The 18,026-nt window shown below is 43.0% G+C and overlaps 1 long non-coding RNA gene across 1 annotated transcript in view; it reads right to left on the bottom strand.

Moving 5' to 3' along the window:
* Positions 1-16,995: 16,995 nt before the first annotated feature.
* LOC130169903 (uncharacterized) overlaps positions 16,996-18,026 on the bottom strand; it is a 39,897-nt gene continuing 38,866 nt past the window's right edge. The window contains exon 3 of the long non-coding RNA XR_008827909.1: positions 16,996-17,636. This is a non-coding gene — a long non-coding RNA (uncharacterized LOC130169903). The remainder of the gene's footprint in view (positions 17,637-18,026) is intronic.

Genomic DNA, 18,026 nt, shown 5'->3' with positions numbered 1-18,026 from the left:
CGCTGCCATTATCAGAATGGCAGCGGTTGAACACTTGGAATCCACTCTATAAATTCAGGGGAGAATACAAATGAACATTTCCATTTGTCTTCCTTTTTTCTCTCTTGTTAATCTTTGTGCAGAGTATTGAATCCTTCAGAGGTACATATTGGCAATTAAGCACCAAGGCATGGCTGATAATGCATTGCGTAAACCTCAAGTTGAATAAATTATACCTCCACCCTCCCCCCAAAAAAAAAAAAGAATCAGTCTGGCTGATTTAAAACTGGCGATGTTTAAAAAATTTCAAAGTCACCTCTGATGAATAGCACAGGGTGATTAATTCATGATGGGATACGCCACCTTGTCAGGCCGAGCTCTTCACTGGGTAATGGCAACACATGCATAATAGAAAGGTGGTTCTCTGCCGCCCCTCGTTCTCTGAGTGACTTAAAAGGAATTAAAAATGGAGCCATCAAATTACATCTGTTGTGTTACTTTGCTCAAGTAGTTTTTTTGTCAGAGAAGGAAAGTGGATCATATCGCTTGCATTGCATCTCTAATGGAGTGAAAGGCTGCAATGAATAAAGTCAACAAGGTAAAATATGGAAAGGGTCAAATTTGTTAGGAATTTTATTTGGGTTTTTTTTTTACCCTCTGAGGTCTCAGGGCATTTTCTCAATTTCTACATTATTTCTTAAATTCACATTTTAAAAAGGGCACTTGCATATAACATCATACTCAAGTGTACAGCTCTTTCTGTAATGAGGCCCCCTTTCTGTAATAGAGCACTGTGCAAAGAGATAATTTGAATGCTGAAAAATTGAAGTCTGCTTTTTGAAATTCTTCAAATCTCTTGTGAAAACAAACCTTTGCTGATGTGGATGAATTCTTTTGGTGCTTGAAATGGGTTTACCAAAGTCTATAGGTTCATAAAAAAATGGTGCAACATATGAGTAAAATTGTAAATAAATGGATAATAAACGCCTAAAATGAAATTACTTAATCACCGAGTCGTAGTGTTGTCTGTCACTCTAACCAAATTTTAGATGCTGTGAGTCACGTACAATCCAACAAGAATATGTAAGGGAAACCAGCTTGAATGCATTTTAAGTCTCTCTATATTAGATTTATAAGTAAAGAGTTCAATCTTTGATACTGAATAACAACAGAACTGAATATTATTATATATTTTAAATTATAATCTACTGTGAGTTTTCAAAGTAATAGGTCTTGTGACAGTCGAAACTGCAGCTGTAGTGCAGTAGCAGCGTGCAGTAATGACTGGGACTCCTTTGTACGTCTCTCCTTCACTAAAAGAGTGAACAGTCAGTTCAGCAGTGGAGTGACCTTTTCTCTAAACCCTCCAATAACTCTCCAGCTGACAGGCCGAATGAGCAGATGATCCCGGACTCCTTCATGGTGTGTTGCGACTGCACTTGGTGCAAAATGACAAGTGAATCAAGCTTCTATTTTTACCTCCGGGTGGGGAACTTGTGTCACTCTCGACCACTGCACCCAAGAAAATCAGCCATGAAGTTTGGTTTTGGGCAATCTGACCGCTGACACCGCGGAGCTGTCACTGCGATGCCCTTCTCCTCCATCAACCAATCCCCCGCTTCGACCTCGCACCACTCCTCACACCTGACTGGCACCAGGGGTAGCGTGCCGGGCCAAAAGCGTGATTGACACCTCGCCCGATCTTCTGTAAACACCTTGAGATCTCGGCACCTCCAGCAGGGAAGATCAGTGACTTGTGTGAAAGAGGCCTCTCCTCCTGGCCTCGGCTCAAGTCTGCTGGCGCTCGCTATGATGCAGGCTGACTTGTCAGAGGGAGTAACGAGATGCTGAGTGACTTAGCACCTCTGGAAATGTCAGCCCCCGAGCCGGCAGACGCCAGGCTGAGTGGAGTGGCGAGTGCACAGACCCCACTGCGACTGGCTCAGCTGCTGCCTGTAAGAAGCAGCGAGGACAACACATACGCTCGACGAGACAAGACAAGCAGCAGAGATGAACTGGGCCCTGACGTTGCGTAGCATTCTCGCCCCATTCGCCCCATATTTCTGTCCCACGTCTTACGCTTGCTTCTCTTTTCGGAGAAGTGCATCTGCTATCGTCCAGATGCCGATGTGGCTGAAACGGACCCCTTGCTGCCCTGGTGCCCGATGTGCAGTGGGTACGACAGAGTCCACACGTGGTGATGATGATGCGGGCAAAAGCAGAAACCCGGAGCATGCTTAAGTGCCCCGTTATTGCTCTGGTGAATCACGTTAAAGGAGACAAAGCGCCGAAGAGACACCCAACACAGAGGGGAACTCAGTCACGACACAGTCTGTCAGACCGCGGTTATTTACCATGCCGGCAAACACATTTTTTCTCTCCCCGAGGAAACTCAAGGATGTATAACGCAACATATTTAGTGCTACATATTTATAGAAGTCAAGCAGAAAGTCAGTTTGGTGAAGCATTAAGGAATCAGGAGGCACAGAAAAGAAAAGCTTTTACAAAAAGAGAGAGTGGAGAGACTTTGGAGCGTGATGATGCTCAGTAAAATCTAATGGGCTGTTTACTCACCGCTCCACACTGCTACATTGACTCTTGATTTATATATTCTGATTCATAGAGGCGCATGCATCTTACTTTAATCAAGGTTCTCCCTATCACACGCCCCCCACCCACCCCCAACCCCTCTCCATCTCTCTGGCTGCCATCCTTTTTTTCCCCCACAATGCACATTAACAGCAAAAAAATATAATCAGTTTTATGACAGACTATGTTTTTAGCACATGATGGGTGAATATAGCATTTTGAAAATGGCCCGTCCCCATCCTCAATCTCCAAATAGATCTGCTGGGATGGAATGCAATATCAGCTGAGAGGACAAAGTCTCAAGGGTGTGTGTGTGTGTGTGTGTGTGAAAATGAACGGCTGCAATCTGATGCCTGCTATTTTTCATGTTTGTTAACAAAATACAATTTGAGGAAGGAACTGAGTAAACAGACAAGGACATAAGCACATCATTAGGCTGAGCTGACAAATAAAGTTAGAAGTCTACAGTGTGTCTGGGACTAAGAGTTTCCCCAAATTACCGACCCGACATGAGGAGTAGTTTTAGGTTTTTTTTTTTTTTTAATTGTTTTTTTTTCTTTATTCAAATAATTGTATTTTACAATCATGTTGAAAATGCTGGTGTACAGCATGCTTGATTAGATTAGCTTTCCACACATCACTGCTCCTAGAATAAATCAACCGGCCATGATCACGGCGCATTCGTCACGGAGTTGAACTGTAGCTGCCACCGTTTCTTAAAGAAAAGCTGTGAGGACGCTCTGAGAATAGTTTTTTTTTTTTACTTCTGTCTTCAAGGGGTTAAGTTTCAGTTTCATTTCTCGCTGGCTGCTATTAGCCGCTAACCAAGAGGGCTAGAAGGCACAGGTTCGGCAGATTAAGGCTGGGGATTTCTCTTGACCTTTCAGCCAAATGCCATGCTGTTTGAGGTGTACAAGCATAATTAGATCTGATCGTCCTGTTGCTGTCTGATCTTTGCCGGGCAAATTTTTTTTTTGTTTTCTTTTTGCATCGCAAATCGCTGTTGTTCATTAGCGGCGTTTAAGATGTGGAGGGCACAGGCTAATGACAAGAGCTAGTAAGGTTGAAATAATCCTGTTGTTTCTGATGCTTCCGCATGATGCCCACAACTGTTGCATCGGCTGCTTTCAAGAAAGCCTCCCATTAATGAGGAGGCTGGCCTTCTGAAGGTCCGTTTTGGTCATGTACATACATCGTCTGGGAGGGGAGAGGAAAACAAAACAAAAAAAGACTCATGCGCTCTTCCAGCTAATGTAGCCACCAATTCACTGTGACATTTGCCATTAGCTCCATGCTGAATTCGACCGGCGACAAAAGCAGAAGAAAAAGCTCAAATCATTCCCAATTAACGGAGGCATCAAACAGGAAAATCCTAGCAGGAGATTTTACGGGCAGTGCATGGAGAAAGGTCAGGCTCCAGTGGAACAAGGCAAAGTCACAGGATTTATTAGAACTAATGAGCGCTTTTGTTAGACCGAATTAACGCCGGTACACTAGCACAAAAATAAATAAATAAAGAAAAGAAATATATAAGCGGGTCTGAGCATAGCATTTGTTTTGTGACACATACACAGATACAAACACGCACACTTGACTGGCTAACTGCCTGACCCAGACGCAGCCCGGAAAATGAATAATGTCACCCTAAATATGTTAGACTTGTCAAACTGAGCAGTTTCACCCATGTACTTGTGAACCATATAGATGCTACAAGAGAGCTACAAATGAGGATGTGCAGGGTATACTTAAATAATCTAAAAATATACACATAAGTAACATTTATTAAATTCTTTTTGTTCTAATATTTTAGATTTTATTTTAACCAGATAATCTGCATATTCCACCAGGATTAAAAACAATGGGCCTGCTACCATCATACCATTACTTTCACACTGACTGACAGCTCCTATTACAAGGACTAACACTAGACAACAACAAAATCTGGGCTTTTAATGTTTTTAGATGCTGTTACAGGTTTATTTATGTCGATGGTGTCTATAAACGTTTTTTTTTTTGTTTTTTTTATTTCCTGGTATCTAAAATGTCTTACCCCCTTTATCCATCTCCCCAAAACACCTGAGCCTCCGTTTACGATCTCCTCATTCTACTAATGAGCCCTGAGCCCTTGAATAGAGGAGAGTATTTATTGAGATATTCAGATGGATTCTCTTAGCCCTCGTCTTTCTCCCCTCTCTCTGAAAACGATGGAGGTCTGGGTGGAGAGATATAACAGAGATTGGCTGTGACAGCGGCAAAATGGGGCTAACGAATATCCTAATGAGGAAATGCCAGCCGTGTTCCCTTGTTCCAACCATACCAGATAGCCAAGCCTAGTGAGAGAGGATGCCTGAGCTGCTGCGAAAATAACTCCCAAATAACTGACCTCTACCTGAAACACCAGACACGCTCAGTGCAGATCTCTCAACACGTTTAGCACTAAATTTTGTACGTGTCTGTTTCTGGATCAACAGTTTGTTTCATAGGTAAAACAGCTGAACAACAGACCTTGACCTTAACTTAAAAAACGATCCACACAAACCAAGTCCACAAAGTTTTTGAGCCAAAATAGAAATAGAAATAGAAAGTGTACTTTCTCTTAGTTGGATCATTTCTCGTGAGGTACTCTGAGATACTCCTCCTCTGTTTCCTGGGGACCCTAATGAGTCACCTCAGGGACCCCTGGAAGTGCACGAACCCCATTTTGACAACCACTGTCCCACTCAGACAAATCACACTTTCCTAACATCATTCTGACAAGGCTTTTTAGATTCAAGACAAGGCTCGATTGTGACAAGCGATAACATTGCACACAGACGTCTCTGAAATCTCAGTGGAAGCTGGATTCCATTAGAGAACAACAGGGACGGGCCCCTCAGTCCCCCAGGTCCTAGAGCAGCATATGACACAGAGCCTGAGGGCAGAGGAACTAGCTCAGCCTCGCATAATCCACTGGACAAGCTTCACAGGAGATAGACTCACTTAATGTGGGGGAGATATTAACGACAGTCCACTGCAGCAGTGATACCACCACCTCCGCTGATAATGACTTCGTAAGGCAGCAACAGCAGATTCGGACTAGAGGTGAAGTTGATTCATCGATTCGTTGATCAACAGAAAATCAATGGATAAGTTAGGCCTATAATAAGTGATTAAAGGAGCTATTTGTAAGTTTTGCTATTGCTACATAGTGTTAGCATTAGCATTAACAGCTGTTTACCTACCAGTCTTACCAACAGCTTCAGCCACTGTTGCATTTACAAGAGCAGCTATTTCTTTGTGGCTGCCTGGGCGCTACAGTGACTCGGTATCGGAAAGTGACAAGACAAGCTGACTGGGCCGCAGCTAGCTGGCTAGCATGCTAACTTCAGTAGAAGACAGTAAGTGATAGAATTATATAGCAATAGCAAAACTTACCATCAGCTCCTTTAAGTTGTTACAGCCTCTTGGCTGTAACAGGCTGTTTCATGTTAGGACAATATTTAAATGGGATGGAGTCACCTAAACAAAAGAACTCATGTTTCCATGTACAAATACACGTACTGTATACGCACAGTACATATGTTTTATTATTTATTCTCCTTTACACATTTATCATGATGTTACGTCTACATACTCTACCTTGTTGACGTTGGGTTTGATGTATGTTTCTTTATTCAAACCCCATTCAGTAAAACTGCTCACTGATCTGGTCTGTAGCGAATCAGACTGAAAAATACCCAAAGAGAAGGAAATACAAGGTGGGATAGTATGATAGTAGTAGTACTAGGAGGAGGAGCAGGAGGAGGGGAAGTCGGGGTGGGGGGTTGGCATATGGTCACATGAGAGGCACTATCATGAGTTAGAGACAGCCCTGCCTTGTGTATGATATGCACTGTGGCAACAAACATGGGTCGCGTGTGTCTGAAGCGTCTAGGTTGTGTGCACGGGTGGTGGAAGGTAGGGGGTGAAGGGTGAGGGTTGAGGTGGGGGTTGGGTGGGGTGGGGGGGTTGGGGAGATGTGACGATGGCCTGAATTGAAAAGAGCCACCTTTTGATTTTGGACGGGCCCCGTTCCTGGCACACTGGCCGGCCATAAGGCGGGGTGGGGCCTGAGGATAATGGCAGCAGAAGGGAGAGGAAGCCGACAGCTGGCGAATTCTGCCCCAATATGTTTCCATGAAAGAGGCGAGGAAATTTCAGAAGACGCGATGCCCGAACGACACGCTCGGCGGCAAAAGGGAAGATTAAAAATAAAATTAGTTAACATCTTGCCCGTTTCACCCCACGATGCACATTTCAGCGTAGAAGGGGGAGGCAGGACCGATTGCGACGGCCATTCACGTTTACAACAACAATAACCAGAGAAGAAAAAGGAAACCTTACAGTTAATTAGAAGAAGTCATGTGTCACCTCCTGAAGCTCGTTCAGCACACACAGATGTGGCCTGGAGTGTTTTAAGCCACTTCCCATCATCTCTTTCTCTCTCCTCCCTGCGTGTATATCCTGTTTTCCCATCCAAAGCATATTGTGAATCTAAAATGCAAATGACTTTTGATTTTTTTTTTTTTTCCTACCTCCAATCACTGTGCCTCTAATGAGGTGTAAAATATGTGCATTAATGACAGAAAAGTTATTTAGATCTGGGGGAGAGTTAATTAGTTTTAATCACGGCCTACATCCATCTGGTAACACGAGACAACAAACTACTTCATCCTGATGCCTCATTAGACATATTGTGACTTGCTTCCACTAAAGGAGACACTCGTCTTCCCTCATACACAGGTATTGTTCAGTGTGCATGATCAGGATGAGCAGTTAAAACAATGTCCATGTGCTCTTTGACCAAAAGAGTATGGGCTGGTATCTTGTCAGGTTTTACGTTGTCCTACTTTGCACTAGCTCTTACCTCTTTCTTTCCCTGTGATCTGTCCAGAAAAATAAACCCCCGGCCTGTCTTTAAAGATCTAAGCAACAAGAAAATTCTCGTCTCCATTTACACCTAACCTGAGTGTCTATCAAGCAAGGCACCTCAGCCCAGATTTCCCTAGAGGGACTGTGGTGTTCGACTGTACAGCAGTGTGAATGTGTGTGCCGCTGCATGAGGATGAAAACTGTCTACATGTTCAGTGAAGCTGCACGAGTAAAATATAAAAATCTGCGCTGTCCGTTAGAGCAGCCACAGGAACTGGAGTGTTCCATGTTTTGATCCTTTTCCGTCGTCCAGGTGAGATGGGGGGGGGGGGGGCATTTCTGCTTTATTTCTATAGGGATAGTTTAGATAAACAAGCAGCAAAGGGCCTGGGCCAGACTTGAACCCGAGCCGCTACGGTTTAGCACACAGTACGCGCCATTTTTAAAGGATAAAACCAAATGCTTCATCTACAAATAACCATAAAAACCTTTTTGCTGTAGGAAAACAAATCACACATTGACTGGGACCATCCTGCAGATATATATGGTACATATTTATGGATATATGTGAATATTTCGCAACTTATATTTATTAAAACGTTACCTCATGTTGATTTGCTGTTGCAAATTTGCAAATATAACCATAATATATGTGAACCAGAATTTATAACCAATAGTAATTTATACCCTCTCACAGTGATTAATCCACTAATAACAGTGCAGTAGTGGTATTAAGCATTTTGTTTTTAGCTTTTAATTTTTTAAAAACCTCTTTATGAACTTTCAAGTTTAAAAAAAAATCTAAGAACATAATTTTTAACAAGATAAATATATGCAAAGTAAGTTTTCTCATCCATGATTTGATCATAAAGGTTCCTCTTCATCATCGTCATCATCATCATGCTTAAGTGTTAGAGCAGCTTAACCCCTTTAGAGCTGAACCTCATGTCGACGTTGTCACGAAACCCGTCTTCATGTGTCTCAGTTACTGATGAAAGCCGCATCTCCACGATATCCCCAAGTGGCCACATAAGTTTAAAAGCGGACATTAATTATGCCTCAGGGGAACATACATTTCGTGTCACCGCCTAGAAGAGTCTCTGCTGACGGGGAAGGGTCTCTTTAACCAAAGCACTCAGCTATCTGCTGTCTGTCTCCATCCGCTAAGCGTAAAGATGCTCTCACCATCTGTTGGCAGTGTGACCATGTCCAAAGGACCATGTTTCTGAGGATCCTAACAGGCCAAGAACTAAAATGTGTGAACTGCAGGCCTGTTAATCTGAAGTGTTGATAAGAGGCTTGAAAACATACCACGTGCAACTGTCACCATAAAAACTAGGAGTTCACTGGGGATTCAGCCAAGATCCAGAGGGACTCCATATGATCTTTAAGGTTCTTTAAACAAATAAAGCCTTAAAGAAATTCCTGCAGAACCCCAATAATATTACAATTAGGGATTTTAAGGTTTCTTAGAAAACCTGGAGCACATTTTACAGTTACTTTGAAGATCTAAAAAACGTGACCTCACACGGAGGGAATCATGTACTTTTTTTGTTGTTTTAAGTTTTCAAACTGAAGGAGCAAACTTTATTACAGATGACAAGTGCACATGGGAGAGGAGGGAATCTGCAGCTATGTGCCTCATTAATCATTAGCATTTGGCTGAGAGGCTGCTTTAGATGCCTCCATGACTTACTGAGGACTATCTTCATCTGATGCTGTGGGCCTCTGATGGCTCCTGTTGTGATGCGTCAAATGAAGTGGTTTAGTTCTGGTGCGATCTCACCTACAGGGAACGTCGTTACGTCTCACTGTTTGGTTTACTTGTTGACCATGAACGAAGCAGTTACATGAATGAACGAGCCGTTTGTTCATCGAGCGGTTTGTGTAATCTGTCGTTCCACCGGGATGACAGTGAAGGATGTGACTCCGGTTCTTGCAGGCTTTTACGCAGCGCTGCACATTTTACCGTGTAGAGGTTACAATGGAAGACGAATGTGAATAAAATCTTTGTTTTCGAATGTTAGAAGAAAAATATTCCTTCCCGAGTCCAAAAAAAAATGTTGCAATTACATTTCCGCTTGAACATATTCTGCAAAAAAACCCATCTCCTCTCTCAGGCTTCTATCTGGAGCTCTAGTAACAACAGGTCGGCCTCTCTCCCTCTCAATAAGTCAAAATATAAATCTATAGCGAAAACAAAAAGCTGTCAGTAATCTCATCCCACTGTAGAAGTGTGTGATGTGTCACTTTCTCCGTCCTCGTCTGGCTTCCCCCCAAAAAATATCTAACTGTGTGCTCCGGTCGGCTTTTGTGTCAAACATTTACAGATCATTCAAAACTTTGCATAAAACTGTGAATAGCAAAGAATGCAACATGTACTTGTCAGTACAAGTGATACAGGACCAATGATGACAACACATCATATATTAAAGAGACAAGCGTGGCCACTGAGGCTGAGGGAACATGAGGAAAAAGACTTTTGTTTTTCGCAGCTACAGGTTCTGCAGCCGTCTGTTTTGTTGCTGTCTTCCGTCTGATTAGTAAAACATACACGTTAATTATAGAAATCAGTATAGTTGCAGGCTTGTGTGGAATAAGGAAAGTCGTGCAATTTAGTGATTTGCAGGATACGGCGGTTAAACCAGCAGCAGCAGTGATGCAAATTGCTGTGGTTATAATTAAGAAGACCTTAGCATATTTAGCTAAATTAAGCAGTGGGATAGGCTCCATATTTACGCTGTCGTTTCCTGGCTAATTTGCCTCACGTCCTTATGTGCCGTGTCAAAAATACTCTCTCTGTGTTTACATTTGGTTCCCTGCTCGTTCACTCTGATTGGCATTTCTAGATCTATAGGACCTGAGAGCGCCCATTCCCAATGAACCACAAATTGAACAGCCAGGAAACGACGTGCGCTGACGATCATTACCGGCTACTGAACTTTGACACCTAATCATGAAAACAGTATGCAAGTGGTACAGATAATTATCTTAGGGAGTGTCTGTGTGTGAATGTGTGTGGGCTCTTTCTTTCACAAATGAATGGTACATTAAGATCCCCTGCTAATCATGCTTGACTGAGTTTTTAAGAGGCATAAATAATCATATATATTATCATTTTTGGACAGCAGGCATCGTAATCTTACATTTGCAAATGTTTATTTTTACTTAATGTTGTAAAGGTATCACAATTTGTTTTAGTTTTATGTATGTAGTCAGTCATTCTGTGAGAGGGGGATTAATGTTATAATCAGCTTTAGCATTATAGTGCAAGAAATATAAAACAGTAAACTAACAAATATATGCAAAACATACAGTATTTAACATTAGTGCAAAGGCAGGACTCTAAACAGATTGTGAGAACTTTAAATTCAAAGTGCTACTAATGTTTCCAGCTCTGCAGGTGTATGATGCTAAAGGTTGAGCCTTAATACAGCTTTTTCCACGTAACAAGAATAAGAAAGAGATCGTTTACAGTGACAAATTCAGGAAATTACCACTAACTGCAACTAGTTTTGGTTTTTACGGCACATTTACTGTCTGGTTCAGTCTCAGTGTTTTTCAGCAGACGAACTCTGACATATCCACTGCCCAAGTCCAAACAGCAGACAAACCAAACCAACACTAGCTGGTGATATACTGGTGATATACACGGAATTGATTTTGAAAAGCCTTTAAATACTAAAGTAAATAGTTGCTTGTCTGTTATTTTTCCACACTTGTGAGTTGATATGATGGCGTCTTCATGTCAAATTAATTTATTTTAAATGAGTAAATGTTTTTTCTTGCGCATTACATTTGCCTTGTGTGGCCTTTTGTTTATCAACTCCTTAAATTATCAGCACACCGTACTGAAGTATATTTAAATACACTCGAATCAGAAATTATGAAATATAAATTTTACTTGCGTCTTGTTTTCACTGTGATACTGTATTGTTGTGCCGTTTCCACCGATGGTAACCAGTGATGTCAGGGAATATACAAGTTCTCTGGATCACACCGACGGCCTCCTCTCAAACTGCATAAATGTGCCCTTGTAACAGTGCTGCATCATGGGAATGGATGTGTTCGAAAGGTTGATGGGGAGGATTCCAGGCAAGCAAACACACACACACACACAGTCGCAGAGAGAGAGAGAGAGAGAGACAGAGACAGAGAGACAGAGAGAGAGAGACAGAGAAAGAGAGAGAGAGAGAGAGAGAGAGAGAGAGAGAGAGAGAGCACTGAGGCTGTAAAACCACAGTGGATTTTTACATCTGTCTGGCCTCATTGCTATGCATAGAGCCCTGAGCCACATTTCTCTGCTTCCACCTAGGGGTAGAGCACATTGGCTACGCCACCGCCCTGACAGATTACCGCCCTAAACAGTGGCGCCTGCGCCAGTGAGAAAGAGGCCTGCCAGCAACAGCTGTCCTTTAGCATTGGAAATGCTAAGCTCCCCTTTGACGTAGACCAAACAGGAATGAGTGTCAACAGTGCTTCGCCCTGGAGTGGTTGCTAACATCTTGTAACTTTCTGTGCTCCTAACCACTTCTGTTAGATACTTTTGGATCAGCAGGAGCAGCTGAGTTGTAATATGTATGGTAATTTTTCATTTTTCCTCTCTGCCGCCTAACGTAGAGGAAAAACAAAAACATGGAGTCAACGGTGCTCTTGAACTTGAGCTGTGCGTTAGCCGGCTGCTATGCAAATGAGGTTGTAGGAGAGGAAAGCAAACAAATCTGTTAATTGATACATCCTGTCAGTGATGGGCCTCGGGGATTACCTTGAAGAGCTGGAGAGTCACTGTTGAGTGCCTGGGACACTGCAGGAGTTTAAAGTGCATCTAATGGGGATGTTAGCAGTCGTCCTCTACAGACTAATGGCAACCATTTTGCTGGTTGTGGAGAGGTGCCCGAGCTGTCGGGGGGACAGGCATTTGGAGTGACCCCGGTGACCCGCGTTGACCCCGGCATACAAGTGTGCACGTAAGTTCAATAGCCTCTCCAGGAAAAAAGCCACCGGTGGCAAGAAGACACTAATTAAGGTAACACAGGCAGCTAAGTCCCACAAGTGTAGAACACAGTTGGAGTGTATACTGAACCTTGTCATGTAGGTCACTTTGGAGCTTTTAGCAAAGCTATGCATATTAATGGACCTCTGCCACAGCAGTCGCTGCCGCTGCGCTCATGGGGGGTTTTGTGTACTAACTGTGGGGCTCTTTTCTGAAACATATGCATTGCAAATTGAGATTACGGCTGGTTACAGTTAGCGCGGGGTCCCTGTGGCATTATTTACCCATATCACAAAAAATAAGAGTACATGATGCTGAAAGAATTATGAGTTACCCATGGATGAAACTATCACAGTAGAAGAGGTGTAGAGAGATGACCATATGCTTAGTAATGTGAAAATACATCTGCCATATGACGGAAACCCAGATGAATTCAGTGTTTATGTGTTTTAAGCAGCTATTTACCTGAACATCAGGTGGCTTGTTTACTGCATGTTGAATATATAGGCCGCACGATTCATATACAAATCCATATGGTTTCTCTTTCACGGGGGCTTACAGCGCTTATGTCGCTCGGTTTCTAGAGATGCAGTAACAGAGGGCTGTGAGCGAGACAGGAAATGATTCCCAGTGAATAACTGGTAAATTTTTACTTATTATTCATCCTACACCAACATTATACCTCCAGTCATTCAATTCTGGGAGAAAATATTTTTGTCTCAGACTGTGCAGAAACAGTTACCCTGACATTCTCCTTCCACTGGGATATTTATTTTTTATTTTTTTTAATTTAATAATCCCACAGTTTCTACCTTTGTGAAGCTCCACTGAAAAATTCTGTAACTGTATTTTGGTCTCTTTGGTAATGTAGAGGTATACTGACAACATGGCCCAAAGTATGTGGACACATGAGGATTACAGCCATGTAATTGTTTACATCTGACTACAAAACCACGGACATCAATCTGCAGCCTCCACTCTTCTGGTTTCAGTCTTTCCACCACATTGGAACGTGGCTGCAGGGAATGAGGTCCAACACTGATGCTGGTTAATAAGGCCTGGCTGGGGTTGAGGTCAGGAGTCTCTACTGGCCTTCACCAAACTGTTGCCACAACATTTGAAACACACTATTATCTATTATATCACTGTGCGCCTAGCGTTCCCTGTATAATCGTGCATCAACACAGGAAGCTGGCAACATACTTACAGATCTTATACAAGTAAAATCAGCACGGTTCAGAGTGATGCAATACATTAATCAATACAAGGGTTCAGTCAGTGATCAGAAACATGCCACAAAGCGACATATGAAGCTGTCCATCAGGTGTCTTATGACCCACAGTGTCTCGCCGTGTGCCTGCCTTTTGCTCTGATCTCCTTCAGTTCACTGGCATGCATGTGGCACGGATCTTCAGCTGAGCCTCACAAATCGTCTGCCGCCACGTCAGTCAAGGCTTGTTTACTGATACCCAACATCCTCTCCTTCTCGCTTGGCTGTCTCGCCGCGAAGTCGGCCGGGGATGTGTGATGTACATCATCGGTAATCAGATAAGTTGGGTACCATCCTCCTGCTTTCTCTCCAAAACAACATGTCCACTGAACTGAAAGCCAGAGTGCAACTGTCACATTAGCAGCCAGAGAGCACTCACTCCACTGCAATGCCTGGTAAACAAACCCTGAAAGATGTTCTGCATGACAGACAGACTGACGGCTCTGTCAGGCGAGGCCAGAGCGTCGCCGAAAAGAGAGCCGCCATCCTCTCCCCTCTCTGTTGTCAGTTGAAACTCTTTAACCAATTAAAATGGCAGAGCGGGGCGCACATTTGAATATGCATGACAGAATGTTGCATTTATGAGGAAGAAGGAGTTGAAACTGCTAATTATGTGGTCAATAGTCTATCACTGCGCTTTTTTAACCTTCTATTTAATTTGCACATGAAATCTCTCCTCTCATGATGGCAACCTGCATTTTGATCCTGGTCGAATCGTGCAAGCTTTCAAGTGCGCCGCTTTAATGAGTTCATTTCACATTCACTGAAAGGGATTTTGTCAGAGAATAGTGATACAGCATCCCTGATACCCGACTAACTGTTGTTTGTCACTTTTCATAATGAGCCGCGGCCTTATTATAGATCCTTTTCCTGTATTTCATAATGGAGTCGTCACAGTTTTCACCTCCCCGTAGCTATGTTCTCCTGCGGAGGCAATGCTAGGTGGTTAAATTTATCACTTGATGAGTTTTGCTGTGAGCACTCTGGCAAAGTTGGACAATTATTTTTGAATCCCTGGGCTCTGAGAGGAGTTAACATGAGGGAAATGGCCAATTATTGAATGTGGTTTGCTAAAATGTAAAAAAAGAAAAAAGAAAAAAAAAAGCAGTGTTTGTAATGCGGTTGGAAATGTCATTAGGCGAAATCGTTAATGTTTATGAATGCATGACTGAGTGAGGGTCATAAAAACAGTTAAGGGTCACTGAACGCTAAATTAAAGGTCCCATATTTCACACTTTTCCTCCGTTTTATTGTTTTATTGAGTTTTTGATCCACAAGAAGATGTAGTTTTACATCTCCTCTCTCAGCTCTCTTCTGATTGGCTGACCGTTTTCTGAGTGATCAAACAAAATACAGCAGAGTTCGGGTAAACACGCGAGAGAAACCAAATTCTGCAAGTTTGGACGGTGGGTGCAGGTGGGCGGGGCTTGGGGCATGACGGAGCGCTGTGACTGCTTTGTTGTTACATCACAAAGTAACAGAAGTCCTGACGGCTTGTTTTAAGGCTCAGTTTCTGAATACAGCACTTTGATACTTTCACAGTATTAATATAGAACCTAGACCTGATCTATAATCAAACAACACATGGAAATCTCACGTCATACAATATGGGATATCTAATTTAAATATCTAATTAATTCTACCAAATGCAGAAAGCACAGTTTATCAGAATGACTAGTAAACACTAACTGTAACAAACCAGCAGTCCAGACCGTATTTAACGTATTTACACAATGTCAGGTCTTCAACCATAGGGCATCCCGCCGCCCAGCTGGGACACCGAAAGCCTCCTTCTCCGTTTCTGAGGTATGGAGGAGAAAAAAAAAAAATCCAGTCAAACCCAGCGCCGCTTGCCAAAAACACTGCTCATCCAAAGTCATTTGCAGCAAAGTCCATTATCATCATCACTTGTGGTGATGAATTCCCTATGATGGTGGCAGGCCCGCAGCAGCCTCCACTCATAATGACATTCTGCTCTTGTTGGCAGTCACTCCCCGTCAGATGGCTCATTCCCAACAGCCAGCGTGTCAGACAGAGCACACACACAATGCTGGGCTGGGCCTCGCCGCCAGAAAGGTGGGGGGGGGGGGGGACGACAACAGGAATGGTGCTTGAAAGACAGGGCTTCATTTGTGGGAAGGCCACAGTGTTCAGTCAAGTCAGCATGTTACTTTTAATGTAATCGTCTGTGACATTCTGTTATAAATATGTTCCATCGCACTGTTTGACTTTTTTTTTTTCTAAGCTTTAACACTCACCGTTACTTACCGAAGTGGAAGCAAAGTCTGTGACACGTCTACCTGCAGTTAACTGAGGCGTTTGCATGAGCAGCGAGTGCAAACAACAACCCTGACCTCACGAACAGAAACTGAATACCAAATATAGACAAGAGAAAAGATGTTTGGAATTGTTATGAAGGATGAGTGTGACAGATAAAAGGTTAAACTCACAGGTGAATGCTTCATAGATCGGTATTTGAAAAAGAGAGACGTCGTAGATCTTAAGTTCTCTCGGTTTAAGCGAAAGGGAGGGACAATGATGAGCTTCCCCGATTTCACTGCTGGACCAAATTAAGGTTGATGCCCCATGAAAGGAAATGTAAGAGGAGCTGCAAGGCCAATAATATTTAAAGCACCGTGCGGCGAAGTCATCACGTTGGAAATAAAACAGCTCCATGGACACGGTGAGTCTGCTCGCTCCAGCAGCACGACTCAACAACTCGATATAACAAATGAGACACAGGGCAAAGTTGTGGAACCAGCTGCCCACTGTTTGGCTTTAAGAAGACTTCCAGAGTTTTAGAGGTGAGGGTCATTTATCCTCTGCTTGTTTGGAGAACTTACAGGTTTAAAAAACAAAAAAAGAGGTGTTATGAGCGTCGAGATATATCAGCACACGATACACGATAAACAACGAGTTTGAACTTGAGACGTTTGTTTTACATAGAGGTATAGACAAGCCCTGTATTTCTGCACATTGTCAACACACAACTAAACCAAACCAAATACCTTCCACCTCCCCAAGTGCTGTGCTTCTCTCCCACCAGTGGACAGTGCTGACTAACATGCCATCATGTTATGTTTTAGTTTCAAAGCTACATCACTTTACGCATTTCGGCAGCAGACACAACAAGCTGAAGGACGAACAGCTCCATCAACACACATGGTCACCGTATTAAGTTGCTCTGGCTAACGTATTAGCAAACAGTGTCGACCTGATGAATGCAAGTCCAATATTCACTCTCCTCTTGTTTGGTCTTTTTCACCAGCTAGCCGCTAACTTCATCTGTCTGCGTGTAGTGATGGAAAGTTAGCGTACCACGGGATATCAGAGCTTGTTAAATGTGCATTGAAACTGTGCCGTAAAAACCAAAACAATGCAGGTGAAGAGGAGATAAAACCTTTCCACTTAACATCAAGTAATTGGATTCATTGTTGGTAAATACTTTAAATGTTAAAATGTGAAGTTCCTGCCTCTTTGATGCAGCTGGGCATAGTAACAGTGCAGGGTATCAAAACGACAAAATGTAATTTCCCCTTCCATCTTTGCGATGATTGAGTTGTAAGATAATGCAAAGAATCCTGGGAGGTGCAAAGCAAGATGGCTGAAGGTGACTCTAAGCCTGAGCTTATCGGGGGATTCGGTAAACAAGAGGCCTGGCAAGCACGGCGCTCGGCTGTTGACAACTGGTGATGGTGACCAGGTGGGATATGTTATCCTAACAGTCTGGAACTCTTGTGAATTATTTGCTGATAGATATAAACAGCTGTTATTCTTGGTAATGGAAAGCAATTAGAAACATCTGTATACTTGGCTGTGAGCGATGCCTCCGAATGGCGGCCGTGGCTCCCAGGTGCCGCTGGGAAATAATTACATCATCAGGACAGGGGCCGGGGCTGGAGGACTGCTAGTGATCTGTGAAGAGCAAGGAGGAGAGCCCAAAGAGGGACACACACACACACACACACAAATGTTTGTAAAGCTATCTTTGTGGGGACCAGTCATTGACATAATGTATTCTCTCCAGCCCCTTAACTGAACCTCAACCATCACCACTAGATGCTTAACCCAAACCTTTACCCAAACTTAAACCTCATTCTAATCCTAACCCTTAAACCAAGTCTTAGCCTTCAAGCAGCCCTTTAAACTTGTGTGGTCCAGCATTTTGGTCTACACAAAGCTGCCGGGACCCCACGAGTATAGTAGATACAAAAACACACACAAAAAATGTATTCGCCAGACTTGCGAAGACTTTCTGTTGATTGCATTTCAACCTCCGACTGTCACTGTTCCTTTTGATCCGGA

The sequence above is a fragment of the Seriola aureovittata genome, chromosome 5 (assembly GCF_021018895.1).
Source record: "Seriola aureovittata isolate HTS-2021-v1 ecotype China chromosome 5, ASM2101889v1, whole genome shotgun sequence".
NCBI lineage: Eukaryota > Metazoa > Chordata > Actinopteri > Carangiformes > Carangidae > Seriola > Seriola aureovittata.
The sequence above is the reverse complement of the archived record's forward strand: the minus strand, read 5'-3'. Positions and strand labels throughout refer to the sequence as shown.